The following is a 13,086-nucleotide window of genomic DNA, read 5'->3' as shown; positions in this document are numbered from 1 at the left end:
GGTGAATACTCCTGCTCCTTTAGGGACAAAATGAGATTCAAATGGCTTCAAGAAATTTCGTAAAAAAATAAATTAACAATTCCAAGCTGAAGCACATTCCACAAGGCCAATTGTGCCCAAAAACTTAGTTCTCATCTCTAGAGCAAAACCCTCAATGTGATCTTTCTCTTTTTGCAAAACACTAGGAGATACAAAGAGAGGGAAATCGAAGTTCTTGACTTTCATTTTTTTTGATTTCCACATCAAAGAATGTGTGCAATTTACAATCATAGATAAGTTAAAGGGAAGGGAAAGAAAAAAAAAAAATCAAAGAATGGCATCCATGACCATTTTTTCCCTCGTTATTAATTAACACTTGCTATTTACTAATTAAACTGCAATGAGTATAAATATTATATGACTTAATCTCCCAATTGAAATTGCCCATGGCCTCCAAATATAACAGCTAGAAATGTCATTGATGTCAATCATTTCACCGCTGACAGTAACTTACAAAAGCCAAAAATGTATGATATAATCATAAGATACTAAGATCCCAATAAAGTAGTATAACAATCACAAAGCAATTGTACCATTGCAACAAAATATACCTCAGAGTACCATTCCCTGAAATTCTCATCCTTAGTAAAGGAGAGACCCAAACCAATCTTCTTCACTTCCTTCTTTTTTCCTCCTAGAATATGAACAACACATCATTTGCAAGATTAGAAATGACCATACTTTTATGCATGCATTAACAATGGATCCTAACAAACTTGAGGCAAAAAAAAAAAAAACTTACCATCGGTAGCCTTTTTCTGCTCCCATCCAGCCATAAACTTGAAGTACAGATAAAATAAAACATAATTTAGAACAATTAGAAACACATTCTACGCTTTGCGGTTCTTCAAAACTATCCTTCAGTTTGCCAAGGTGTTCAGCCCACAGAGACATCCGATAACCATAAACCTACATCCAACAATACTGGTGCAACTAACAAATCTAAATGGGAATTTAGGCAAACATTAAATATATTTTAGACCCCAGAGATGCTATTCTCCATGCTTTAATGCCATTTTGTTTCCTTTGAAGCATATGCTAAAACAATTAAACCAAAAAAATAGAAATAGTATGCACAAATGACTGTCTGGCACTTTTTTGAGCATTTAAAAGTGAGTAGAGACAGAATCCCAAACCTAGCAATACGGGAGGGATTTCTTTCCTGCCCATGGGTAATTTGGTTGGTAAGCACTTAATAGCTATTTCTGTGCCCCTTGAACCATCTAAGGATCTTTAGTTAATGCTTGCTGATCCCATGATAACGTACTTATCATCAATTATCATCCCTTTGGTATGGACATAAATCATGAATCTCCCAGACTTTTGAGCCAATGCCTGTCAAAATATATACGAAGAAATTTCTAGAGTTAATCCAACATGGACGACCAACGAAAAAAAAAACCAATCCATTAAAATTGTGTTCTTTGCAAAGTTTTTGATACCCACAGAAAGTGTTTTCTACCATGATTCGTTCTGAATGGGCCATATATCTGAGCCCTGTTCTGTTATAGAGCACTTTATTTTTTAAATGCACATTCTTTGCTTGTATGTAACAAACATTTCAAAAAATATTCTGTATTGACAGAACTGCAAAAAGGTGAGAGACAGAGATTGATTGATATTACAAAATTATGCAAGTATTGCTGCAATAAGGACTATCAGAAAAGGCCTTTTGCAGCAACTATATACTAATTAATCAACAATTATTGTCTAATTTTTGGTCTTTGGTTGTTGCCAAATTAAGCAAGTAATCATTCTTAAATCTGAGAAGACATTCTTTTGAAGAAGTTCTGAAAAGCCTTTGACTTTTGAAATTTTTATGATGACATCAAATTTGAGTTTGATGCTACCTTTGAAAAAAAAATTACAAATTCATAGCATTGTTGACACAAAAACAATAGTACACACTTCATACAGAAGGTATCAAGAACATGCCATTGCCTTTTTTATTTTTGTATAATGACAATCCAATACCCATAAGATTCCTTCTAGCATGAAGCAATAGAAAAATATGTAACAATGTGCACTTATTAAAAATGAACCAGAGCTTCTTTTGCCAAGGCTGCTTTTAGGCATCAACAGAGTTTCCTCAGCCAATGATTCATCCATTTTTATTTAAGATAAGCTTTTCCATTGATGCAGAACTTCCCAATTCAGAAAACTAACTCAATATGGAATTTTGAGACTAAAAATAATACAAGTAGTTGTTGCATTCACAGAGTATTTTGTACATCCGAATCATCTTTTTAGGAAGCAAACACGTTCAAAACGGGAGAACCCATTTCTATTGAATTAATTTATTTGGCCAACTTACCTGAAGCAAAGAAGAATTACTACTCAAATCATTTTCAATTGTTTCTTTCAATCCATTCTTCATATTATCTTAAAAAGTGAAGAAAAATTTTAATGCTCTGAGCTTAAATATAGCCATAATGTTCCAAATTTCGTCTTTTCATACATGTATGTGGGCTGTGACTCGAGCCCACCTATTTTTAATTATATGGGAACATATACTTATGAAATGAAAGAGAATCATTTTTACATATTGAATATATATTGGGAAAGAAAAGTAACAACTCAAACTGCAGAAAACCGTTAATAATCATCATAGCAAGATGTTGATGAGATTGAGAAGACTAACTTGTAGCCTTAGCACGTCTTCCAAACCCTTCGGATTCCACAATCTTCAAAAAGTCGACTGGATGATTCAACTCCACTGCAACCATTCAAACTCTCCATTGCATTGAGTCAAGGTGTTTTGACCCCAAATCCATTCGTTGACAAAGGCCCGATTCCATGCACCGACCAAACCCTTCTTCCATGCATCAGATTGAAACCTATAAAGACGGACGGAAGCTCAAAAAGACAGTGGCAAAGCCCAAGGCAATCAGTAATTTACCCGTGAGTTGGCTGCTGCACAAATAAGAAGGGTTAGGTTCTGTGAGTGAGCATGTCCAGAATCACATATCCCTGCTGATCTCAGAGAGAATGATGACCGTGCTGAAGAAATTGGAAGTAGCATCTCCGATTAGGACCGTCTTGGGATTATGATGCCTGAGTCGGGTTGGTGTGACCATGAGAAGGTCGGTAGGATCAATAAAGGAAAAAGGATCACGAAGAAGGGAAAAGTAGAACTAAACACTCCAAAATGCCCTTTACTCTTGATAAAATACTAGGTACAAGTGTCGAATGTGGAGCATATATGTAGGTAAGAATCATTTATAGCTTAGATAATGTCTGCCTTTAAATTTATACAACAACTTATCTACATTTTTTAAAAAGATGTACGGACGTTTCTATCCCTTGGTGCGTTGATGGGTTGGTCCTCCTGTCTGTTAGGCCAGCCAACTGTCATGTCCAAATTGCTGGTCTGCTTACTTGCTTGGGCAGCTAACTTGCCTGGGCTGCTGTCTAATCGACCCATAACACGTGGGCAAATATGAATTTGGTGGACAACAATTAAAAAGATTTGTTTTATTTTATTAATTGAAACTTGAATGCGACGCAAGGGGAAGCGAGTCGCTGCCTGCAGGCCCGCTCGGGCAACGAAGAACGTGGGATTATTGGAACGAGCTTTCAGCATGTTGGTCTTCAACTTTTATCATGGAAAAGCCCATTGTAAAGCCAGGTTCCTAAAGGGGACCGAACCCGAAATCTGGGCTAGTAGTAGGCCTCAAACCCAACATGGACCAACCCCTGTGATTGTGAGACTGTGACAAGAAAAGTCCTCTGTTCTGGAGGCTCATCGTGTTCGTCCATCAATCCTGATTAATGGACGCAAGCGTTCTTCAGGTGACAGTAACCGCTTCTTTTTTTGTTCATTTCCCTTTTAATTTAAATTTTGTTTTACAGTTTTTGCTTTTACCTGGCTAGTTTTGGAACAAGAACTATATTTGTTTTGCAATTTTAGGTGGCTAATCAACAGTTAATTCGGGTAAACAGCTTGTTCTTCAACGTTCAAGCGAACACCCTTTTGTTTTCTACATTAGAATGCCCATTACATTGGGCATTTAGGCTTGAAATTTTGAAATAATATGGTCCTTAATCCTCAAAGACCCAGGTTGTATTGTTTGGTATTTGATGTACGTTTTATCAAGTAGCCAGGTGTTGGTGTGAATTCCGTAGATTTCACATATAATTTTTTTAAACTTCTTTTTTAGAACAATGACTCTGGGGATTGGAGGATAACATCAAATTGGTGCAAATATCATCTCTTGACAATCTGAGTGAGTGCTCTCATATTATATATCATTTCAATCATCATTACTTTTGTGATCAGAAAGTTGGTTGAGTCTTATTGGAGCTATCAATTGGAAGGGTTGGCAATTGATATTGATTTGATGAAAGGACTTTAATAATGTTGATTGTAAGGGAGAAATGAGCTAGGACCCTTTATCTGTCTTGCTGCTTGTATTGTGTTGGAGGTTAAAAATCTTTGACTGGTTCATTTAATGCTCAATCTTTATGGGTTCAATATCTCTTTTCTATTTGTAATAGAAAGGAGCTTGGATACATCTTGCCAGAATTTGATAGTGGTGAAAAAACCTGGGCGGTAAAAGTGGATTATAAGAGACCCCAAATTCAATGTCTAGACATTTTGATCAATGTCTACATAGCTTTCTCTAGAAGCTTATTCATAACGGCTTTGTGTCTACAATTTCATATCTAATTAAGGGAAATCTATGGCCTAGATCCCGTGTTTGTATGACATCCAACACCTAGTATGAAGCAAGCACCTTTTAGTGTTACATCTCAGCATTGATAATTCCTTTAACAAATACTAGTAGAATCAGAATTTGCCTTTTCAAGACATGGGAAAGCCAACCTTCTAAAGAACCTTAAGATAACAATGGATTCATCCAGAACTTGTTTGCCTCAGTTACAAGCTGCCTAAGGAGCTTAGCTGTAAAACCTTTCTGATATGTACTGCATTCTCCTAAATCTTAGCCCTCCAACATGCTTTGGAGTTGGAAAAAGTTATCTCAAACGCCAAAAGAAATCAACAGATAATGTGGCAAGCTCTGTTGTCATAGTATAAGATGGCATTTCCAGTAACAGAGGGCGTTGATTTTACCAACAGTGATTATTTGTCAAAAGACAAGATCTTCTTTAAACCAATTCTCTCAGCTTTCAATTTTTCCAGGATAGAATTGTAGAATTGGTTTTTGGACCTTTCCAAGAACGTTGAAGCTCCAATACATGGTGCTTTATAATTCAGTTTCTTCAATCTTCAAAAAGATTCTGACAGCAAATCTCAAACTTTCTCTTTCTTTGTTCTTCCGTTTGTTGTTTATTGCTGAGAGGTGCCTCTTGGTCGTTTACTGTCTAGCAGATTTAATTTTTAAGCATTACATGCTAGTCCCTCACATTTTCTAGCTAGACAAGATTTATTGAAGTTTTTATTTCTTAAATTGTTGATATAGTATCTTCTTTATTGATATTTCTGTTGAAATTTTATTTAAAATGATATTATTTTAAAAGCTTTTTATATGTTTCAGATCTGCATACCAATCTACAGAAATATTAATGGGATAGAACTGGTTATATTTGGAATAAGCCAATCGACCTTTTAACTTGACTCTGGTGCTAATGATTTAAGCCTTGGTTGGGACTCAGTTGGGGAGCCAGTTAATCTGTGGAACTTTGACTAGAGACCCTAATTGAAGAGGAATAAGGCTATGTCAATCATATCTTTAGCTAACACCAAATACATCCCCTAATATTTAGGATCTTTATCAAAGTGTTTGACGTGTTAATGCTTACTGAGATTTTTGTTTTCTTTTTTTCCTTTATAGATTGTCCTCTGGAGAAACAGTCTTTGACTGGTTTGAGGGAGGAGAGAAAGGAAGAAGCTTTTGATCAATGGGACTCTTGTGAAGCATGAGAGCCCTGCTGTTGGTAATGTTGATTTAAGGAGTAAATGTTTGGATGCTAGCATGGTGGTTCTGGAGATTCTATTTTTCTGCATGTTCATCATGTTGGAACTCATGCCGTCTGCACTTTAGTAAATTGAGACCCTAATCTGGCATGTACTGTGTTGAACATGTTGCACTATCATGGTGGATTCCCTTTCCCATGAAAATACAGCTCATATTTTTCAGTTTAGGACATCACAGGAAATTCCCTGCTAAGAAGTTTGGTGCTGTGCAATGAAGACCATTCATTGTAACAGTGGGCACTAGTTCTAATCTTTTCCAGTTCAATTTCTTGGTCAACTAAAGGTAATAGGAATGTGAAATGTAAAAACTAGATATTGGTGCCAAAATCATCTCTGTGCCCTTATCTCCATGCCCAATATTTAAGAAGTTACCTCCATGTATCCCAACCTACATGCTTAAACCTCTGAACGTAGATGGTAAGTTAGTAACCTGCATCATAACTATGAATTTCCTCTAGGCTATACCCAGTTTATCCATTCATTACCATTTGTTTTAGCATTCAATGGAATTGCTGGGGAATGCAGATATGATATCCATTAACCTGTTCCATGCCAACTTCATTAATGCCTTTGCAAGAAGCCTTTTATTGAAATGCTTTGCTTAGTGCAGCCATATCGCTACCCAGTGAAATATGTGTTTAATTTCTAACTTGATGCATGTAACTAGAAAATGCTCTAGAATTGCTGTGTCATTGCACATAATTGCAGGCTATCCAGCTTTGCTGATTAAGAGGTCACTAGAATGGGCGACAACACTGATCTGCAGTTTTGGTGATGATAGGACCTGAATTTTTATGTGGTGACAAAGTTTCACGTGTAAGTTTTTCCCAAGTAGTCTTTTCTATTTTTTGATTGTAATTCTTAGCTCTATGTTGATGTCACTTTATGAAAAACTGCATTTGACAATGGAAAAGGTTAAGATAAAGTTCGTGACCCCACGTTTTCTAACATGAACACCTGGAGCCAGTATGTATCATATTTAGCACTTCAATAATTCTAATTTGTCAAATATTATTTGTCCTACTTGCAGTGCATCAAATAGTCTCATTTTTTGAAGTGAGATGGTCCATTTGAGTTAGCTTACTGGTGGTATACCACTGTGGTCAATAATGAGAATGTTAGGTTGAGAGATGGGAACTGCCCTTAACCTTTTGCTATTGGAAATTAGGAACCATCAGGCGGGCACATTCCACTTACAGAATATCCTCGTCAATAAACTTGATCACTCAGTTACTTGTTGAATGTAATGATTTTGATGTGGGAGGCTGATGTCTTCTTCTCTTGCTTGGTGTCATTCACTTTTTCTGTTACTGAACAACAATGATTGAAACTACCATTTGCTCCTGCAGATTGCAACCAGATTGGCGGACCCATGGCAATTACTAGCATTTCAAAAGGCTCTGTTGATCGATTCTTTCTCGTGGATAGCCAGAATTACCAATTGCTGCAAGTGCTTTCTGCGCCAGCCATGGTGCCTATTTGGTCATCAACTGCGACATGTGCAAAAGGAAAAGGTTTCCTCTTTTTCCACTGTGGAGCAAGAGCCACGTGTTGTGGCCAACATTGTCTGTACATTCCAAATTCATTTCCTTTTCACGGGTTATACAGGAACGGCATGCTGTGTTTATCTGGCTTTCCAACTATATAGGGCAGTTGCCTTTGAAAAAGAAAAACTGTATAGGGCAATTTCCTGAATTCATGTTTTTTAACACATTCAAATGCTTATGTCCAATGTTGGATGCGAATATATACCTTGAAAAAAAAGAGTCACGTAGCCTTCAGATGCATATCACGATTTACACATGAAAAGCTGAAAATGATAATAACTGTTACGTGCGGATCTTCAGGGTTATGAAAGAATAATAGTCATTTGGAAACTAGTGTTCTGAGGAGAGAGGAACGGCGTGTAGCTGATGGTTCTTGCAGTTTAACTAACTGGTTCTAGGCCTTGTTTGGGATTTAGGGTTGAAAACATAGTCAGAGAGCACAGACACGTGATTCAATGTGCATGTCTGAACTTGCGTGAAGGTACAGGAAGTAAGGGTCTGGTGACACCCCATGGCACGGATCAAGTTTCAAACCGAGAGTTGCACTTTACTTTTGCATTATTTGGATAAGCCAAAAAAATGGTAATGATTGGTGCGGGCTATTGCGGTGTGAGTCATCCAAAAAGAGAAGCCAATTTTAGATTGAAAGGGGCATGCGGCGCTTGGGTATGCATCTGCCTGCCTGCCTTACCGCCCTTTTGGTTTTAGATTGATGTCCTACACTAAAGCAAATGCAAATTCTTTTAATCTTGATTTGCTGCTGCAAGTGTTTTTTAAGCTTCAAGGATTTCCAGCTATTAGGCTTAAAGAGAATAAGGTTGGCAAATTCCCACCAATCTATCACGTGGAGGCATCGCTATCATAGACAAATTAATGGGAACGTTGGTCCACCATGGAAATGTTCTATGGACAAAGATCAACATTAATTAATATATATATATATGCATAAACCCATCCCCCACCCCCAACTGATTTAATCCAATGGGAAGTTTTTTATCACTTTAATCCTCACCTCACATCACAATCCAATTCCTCTAGGATGGGCTGTTCCCACGTGCGCTAGACCTGGGCGGCAGCCGGGATCCTGACATGGCTTGCAAAAACAAAACACAATAATAGTAATAATAAAACATGCTTAAATCTCGAAAATGGTTGGGTTAGATTAAAGAGAAAGGCTTAATAATGGGGATGCTATGCTTCTTTATGGAACTTTAAAAGGCTTTATTCTCCCCCTCCCCTGTTGACGACAGCAACTCGTCATCAGCTCATTGCCTGGACAATGGTGGGTGCAATGGCAATTCCGTAATCTCTGACGCTTGGGTTTGTTTCTTTATATAATATGCCATTCGCCAGGTTCCTGAGAATGACCCAAGTCTGTTTAATTATTCCGCTTTGGTGTGACATTGCACTTTGTCATCCCCTTTTGCTTTCAAAACTGGCTTCTTTCTCAGCTTAATTTAGGTCAAACCGTGAGTAGTTTAAAATCCAATCAGAAGAAAATCCTAGTTTCAAAGCTTCAAGGTTGGATTGAAAGTGTTAGGAGACTCAAAAACCTGAAGAATTAATGCAATGAACTAACAATACCCCTGTCCTAAATGCACTACTACTTGTCTTTTCTTTTGGCCAGCCACTTGGAAAACAAATCAATTCCCACTCACATAATCACATTCGTTTTTTTCCTTTCCTTTACGTAGCATTACGTCACCCCTCCTGTCTGCCCCAATGCTATTGCCACCATGCCAAACCTCCAACTGGTAGGTGCTCGAGTTATTACAAGGAAAATTGAAATAATTAAAAAGGGACAGCTATAGCCAGCTAAAATAATTCCTGGGGTTTTAGCTTTTTAAATTAGTAGACTAAAAGGGCTGAAAATCCGTTTATTATGTGAACCTGTTGACTGGCTGTTTCAAAAGAGATGGCCGGCAGTGGCCTAACCCCGAGAGACAATTCCCATTCTATATCTTTGTCTAACATGTACACCAAATTTGAACTGGACTAAACATGTTTTTGCACTTATTTCTTTTTGTCATTTCTATTATTATCATTATTATATTATAATCAATGGTCTTTGTCATTATAACCATTTTTTCTTTTTTGTAAGACAAGCCTGAGAAGCATCATCAGACTACTACATGCTTCTGCCATTATTTTATCTCAAAGTTTTGACAATGAGTTAAGAGCACAGAACCCTATATTTAAATGTCTAAAACTCCATAAATTTTGTTATAATAAAATGAGGTGATCTGTTTGATGAACCATCCTTAATTTCTTATATCCTTTGGTCAATAAAAACAACATTGTACCTTCCGCCTAACCACTGCCCACCACAAATTATGGCCTTTCTGTCTGTTGATGCAAACATGGCCCAATTTTCTTCTTCTTCCTTTTTTTTTTTTTATAGTAAGTATCATTAATAAATTAATTTTATTTTAATTATTATGTTTTAAGTTGAAACTGTCTGGCACATTGCTGTGTGCACATTTTCATGCCAAAGAATAATAAAAATTCTAAGAAAAATTAGTGTATTTGGTTGGCTCGCAGCTTGTGGGGTTTTCGGATCTTAGTTTTTGTAGAAAGAAATCAAATCTTGAACGGCGGAGTGAAATGGTCCGATCATTTCATTGAGTGTTTGACAGCAATTTTGCATTTTTTAATTTTTCTTCAACTGTATGCTGCCACATATATATTCAAACATTTAATTTATTGATTAATGTATATATTTTACTTAAAAATTAAAATTTGAATCTCTTTTTAAAAATAAAAAAAAAATACTACCCCATAAGATTTCATTTTCCTACCAAAAAATCTCATTTGTTTTAAGTACCAATGATGATGAAATATAACTAGTCTTTTTTCTTTCGGTTTCAATCGTTAACTTTGATGAAATTTCTTTTTTTGTCTGGAATTAAATTAACACTAAAATAAATATATATATATATATATATCAATACATTAATTATTCTTTTCAAGTAAATTCACCCATAATCTTCAAAGTTTAAGACAAATTATTTTGATATTTAGAGTTTGAAAAATAATTTATTAGTTTACACTTTTAACATTATAACAAAACGGTATTTTCATTAAATTTAATGTTAAATGTCAATTGAGGTCGTGTTTTTGACACTTGCTAGACATGTGAAACTCTGACACTTGACATGTAAAACATTGAGTTATGTAAAATGTTTTTATTTTAATTTTTTTTAAAAAAATCCATTTTTTTTAAAAAAATAAAATATAAAATGATTTAAAAATAAACATTAATTTTTATATTATAATTTAAATTAATTTTTATAAAATTGAATAATTTAAAAAAATTTAATTACTACTAATACATTACTTATAAGAGATTAAACACTGATTTCATTGTTAAAATTTAAATTAATTTTACCAAACAAATTCTGAAATATTTTTTTCCTTCTATTCTTTGTCTTTTTTGCTTTTATCTTCTCTTTCCCTTCGGTCCCGCTAGCAAGGAGGGTTGAATATGATCCCCAACGTTGTTATCGGCAACTAGAGTCAAGGCGACTCCTTGCTTAGCCGGGTATGGCACGAGGGGCCAAACCGAGCTCCTCTCCGATCTAGCGACAAGGGTTAGAATTGGTGGCTGCTCTGGACCACTCTAAACCTTCTCTCCTTTCTCTCCCTGTTTCTTTCTCTAAAAGTTCCTCCCCACTTTTCAAAATATTTTATTAAAAAAATTAATATTTTTATTATTTTGATAAATTAAGAAAATATTTTCTATTATTTCAATGAGATGATTTTAATCCTCAAAGAAAAAGTGTTTTCAAAATAATATTTTTTTTAATTTTAACTATTTTTAACCAAAAGAAAAGATTTTTGAATAAAATTTTTCTTAATAAAACATCCTCATATTCAAGCACATATGTTAAAAAAAAATTTATTACACGTCATATTGAAAAAAAAAACTATTACACGTCATATTTTGTTATATAACTACATGAAATGTAACAAATAAAATAACCGTAAAAGGTAATTATCTAAATTTGAGAATTTTAAATAATATCTTTTTATTCAAATCCATTTCATCCTAATAATAACATTGACCTTAAATAACTTTTTAATGCATATTCCTTTCCATGTCAAATTCTTTTTTGATTTAAAACTTTATCTCTATTATAAAGATGTTTAATTTCAAAAGTTTATGTTTTAATTAAATACAAAGATAGAGATCAAGTTATACATAATATTTAAAAAATATTATTATTAAATTTCATGTTCAAAAAATATTATTACATGTCATGTTTAAGATATTTAACTTTAAAAGTTTAATTCTAGTAAAATACAAAAGACTAAGTTACACATCATGTTTAAGAAATGCTATTGTTACATGCCATATTTAAAAAAAAATTACTACACTTTATCTTGAAAAAAGTGTTGTTACATGCAAACATGTACAAAGATGTGTTGTTACACGTCCTACCATATTCAATAGTTTTATTACATGCCAAATGCATTAAAGTTGTTTCATGCAAACATGGCATATAACAACTCTAGGAAATGTTCTAGTTTATAGATTTTATTCCACTTATAACTTCAACCCATCAACTTTTAGTGAATGTAAACCAATTGTTGATTTTTCAAAAAAAATTTACAATAAAAAATAAAAACTTTTAAATTTTCAAAAAAAAAGAAAATAATGAACAAAGTAAAGGATTAACAACTTAGGAGGAAAAAACTTTCTCTCACCTTCATTCAAATTTTTTTAAATATATGTATATAACTACAAAATGCCAAAAACTACTAATCTATAGATGTAACCTCAAAAAACAAAAAATCTCAAAATTTTGGTGGAGTGAACAACTAAAAACTTAGTCTAATGTGCTCCACAACAACTAAAAATAACATAAAAGAAAAATAAAATGACACTATAAGTCTAAGCAGAAGATGTTACAAATCAAAGCTTCAGCAATAGATTTATACACTAAGGTCAAAACTTTAGCACCAGATATTATATGCCAAGGTCAAAGCTTCAATACTAGATATTACACACCAAAGCTTCTTTCTTCATACTGATGTTACATGCCAATACATGAATCATTTTATTACACACCAAGACATGTTCAACCAAACTTGAATTACTGAAAAACTCAACACCAATAAACCCAAGAACATATTGTTATTTGCCATACCATGCTCTTTTGTCTATAAATCGACGATGATATGACGAGATGGTGAGTGATAGATAGAGAAAGAGTTTTGTGAATGTAAGCCAATAAACCCAAAAATATGTTATTACCTTCCATGTCATGCTCTTTGGTTTGTAGATTGACGATAATATGGCTAGAGATAGACAGAAAAAGATAGTGATGGTGTTAAAATTAAAAAGAGCTAGATGATGAGAGAAAAAATTAAGAAGCACAAAAAACGGATGGAGGAAAGAGAAATTGGGAGCATTAAATTTGTCTGAAATAGTTTTAAAAGCATTTTGGTCAAGTCATGATAAAAGTTGAGTAAAAACAATTAACTTTAAATTGAAAGTTATTTTTGAAATAGACTTATCAAGTTGTTTATTTCTCACAGTTTGCTCTGTTTAGTTCTACC

General features: G+C 34.3%; 2 long non-coding RNA genes across 5 annotated transcripts; one reads left to right on the top strand and one right to left on the bottom strand.

The window, feature by feature from the left end:
• Window positions 1-207: 207 nt before the first annotated feature.
• Window positions 208-3,263, bottom strand: LOC110427688 (uncharacterized). Of its 2 annotated transcripts, XR_002446316.1 has the most exons (3): window positions 2,681-3,263; window positions 782-1,374; window positions 208-673 (listed from the first exon to the last, which is right to left on the bottom strand). It is a non-coding gene; the product is annotated as an uncharacterized LOC110427688 (long non-coding RNA). The 2 variants fall into 2 exon arrangements; XR_002446315.1 differs by having other exon boundaries at window positions 208-1,374.
• A 488-nt stretch (window positions 3,264-3,751) lies between these two features.
• Window positions 3,752-7,743, top strand: LOC110415878 (uncharacterized). Of its 3 annotated transcripts, XR_002445124.2 has the most exons (4): window positions 3,767-3,831; window positions 4,200-4,265; window positions 5,835-6,793; window positions 7,327-7,743. It is a non-coding gene; the product is annotated as an uncharacterized LOC110415878 (long non-coding RNA). The 3 variants fall into 3 exon arrangements; XR_002445125.2 differs by lacking the exon at window positions 4,200-4,265 and having other exon boundaries at window positions 3,752-3,831; XR_002445123.1 differs by lacking the exon at window positions 3,767-3,831 and having other exon boundaries at window positions 3,844-4,265.
• The last annotated feature ends 5,343 nt before the right edge of the window (window positions 7,744-13,086 follow it).

This window comes from Theobroma umbraticum, unplaced genomic scaffold (genome assembly GCF_002168275.2).
Source record: "Theobroma umbraticum cultivar Fairchild unplaced genomic scaffold, ASM216827v3 scaffold_30.0, whole genome shotgun sequence".
Taxonomy (NCBI): Eukaryota; Viridiplantae; Streptophyta; class Magnoliopsida; order Malvales; family Malvaceae; genus Theobroma; species Theobroma umbraticum.
The sequence above is the reverse complement of the archived record's forward strand: the minus strand, read 5'-3'. Positions and strand labels throughout refer to the sequence as shown.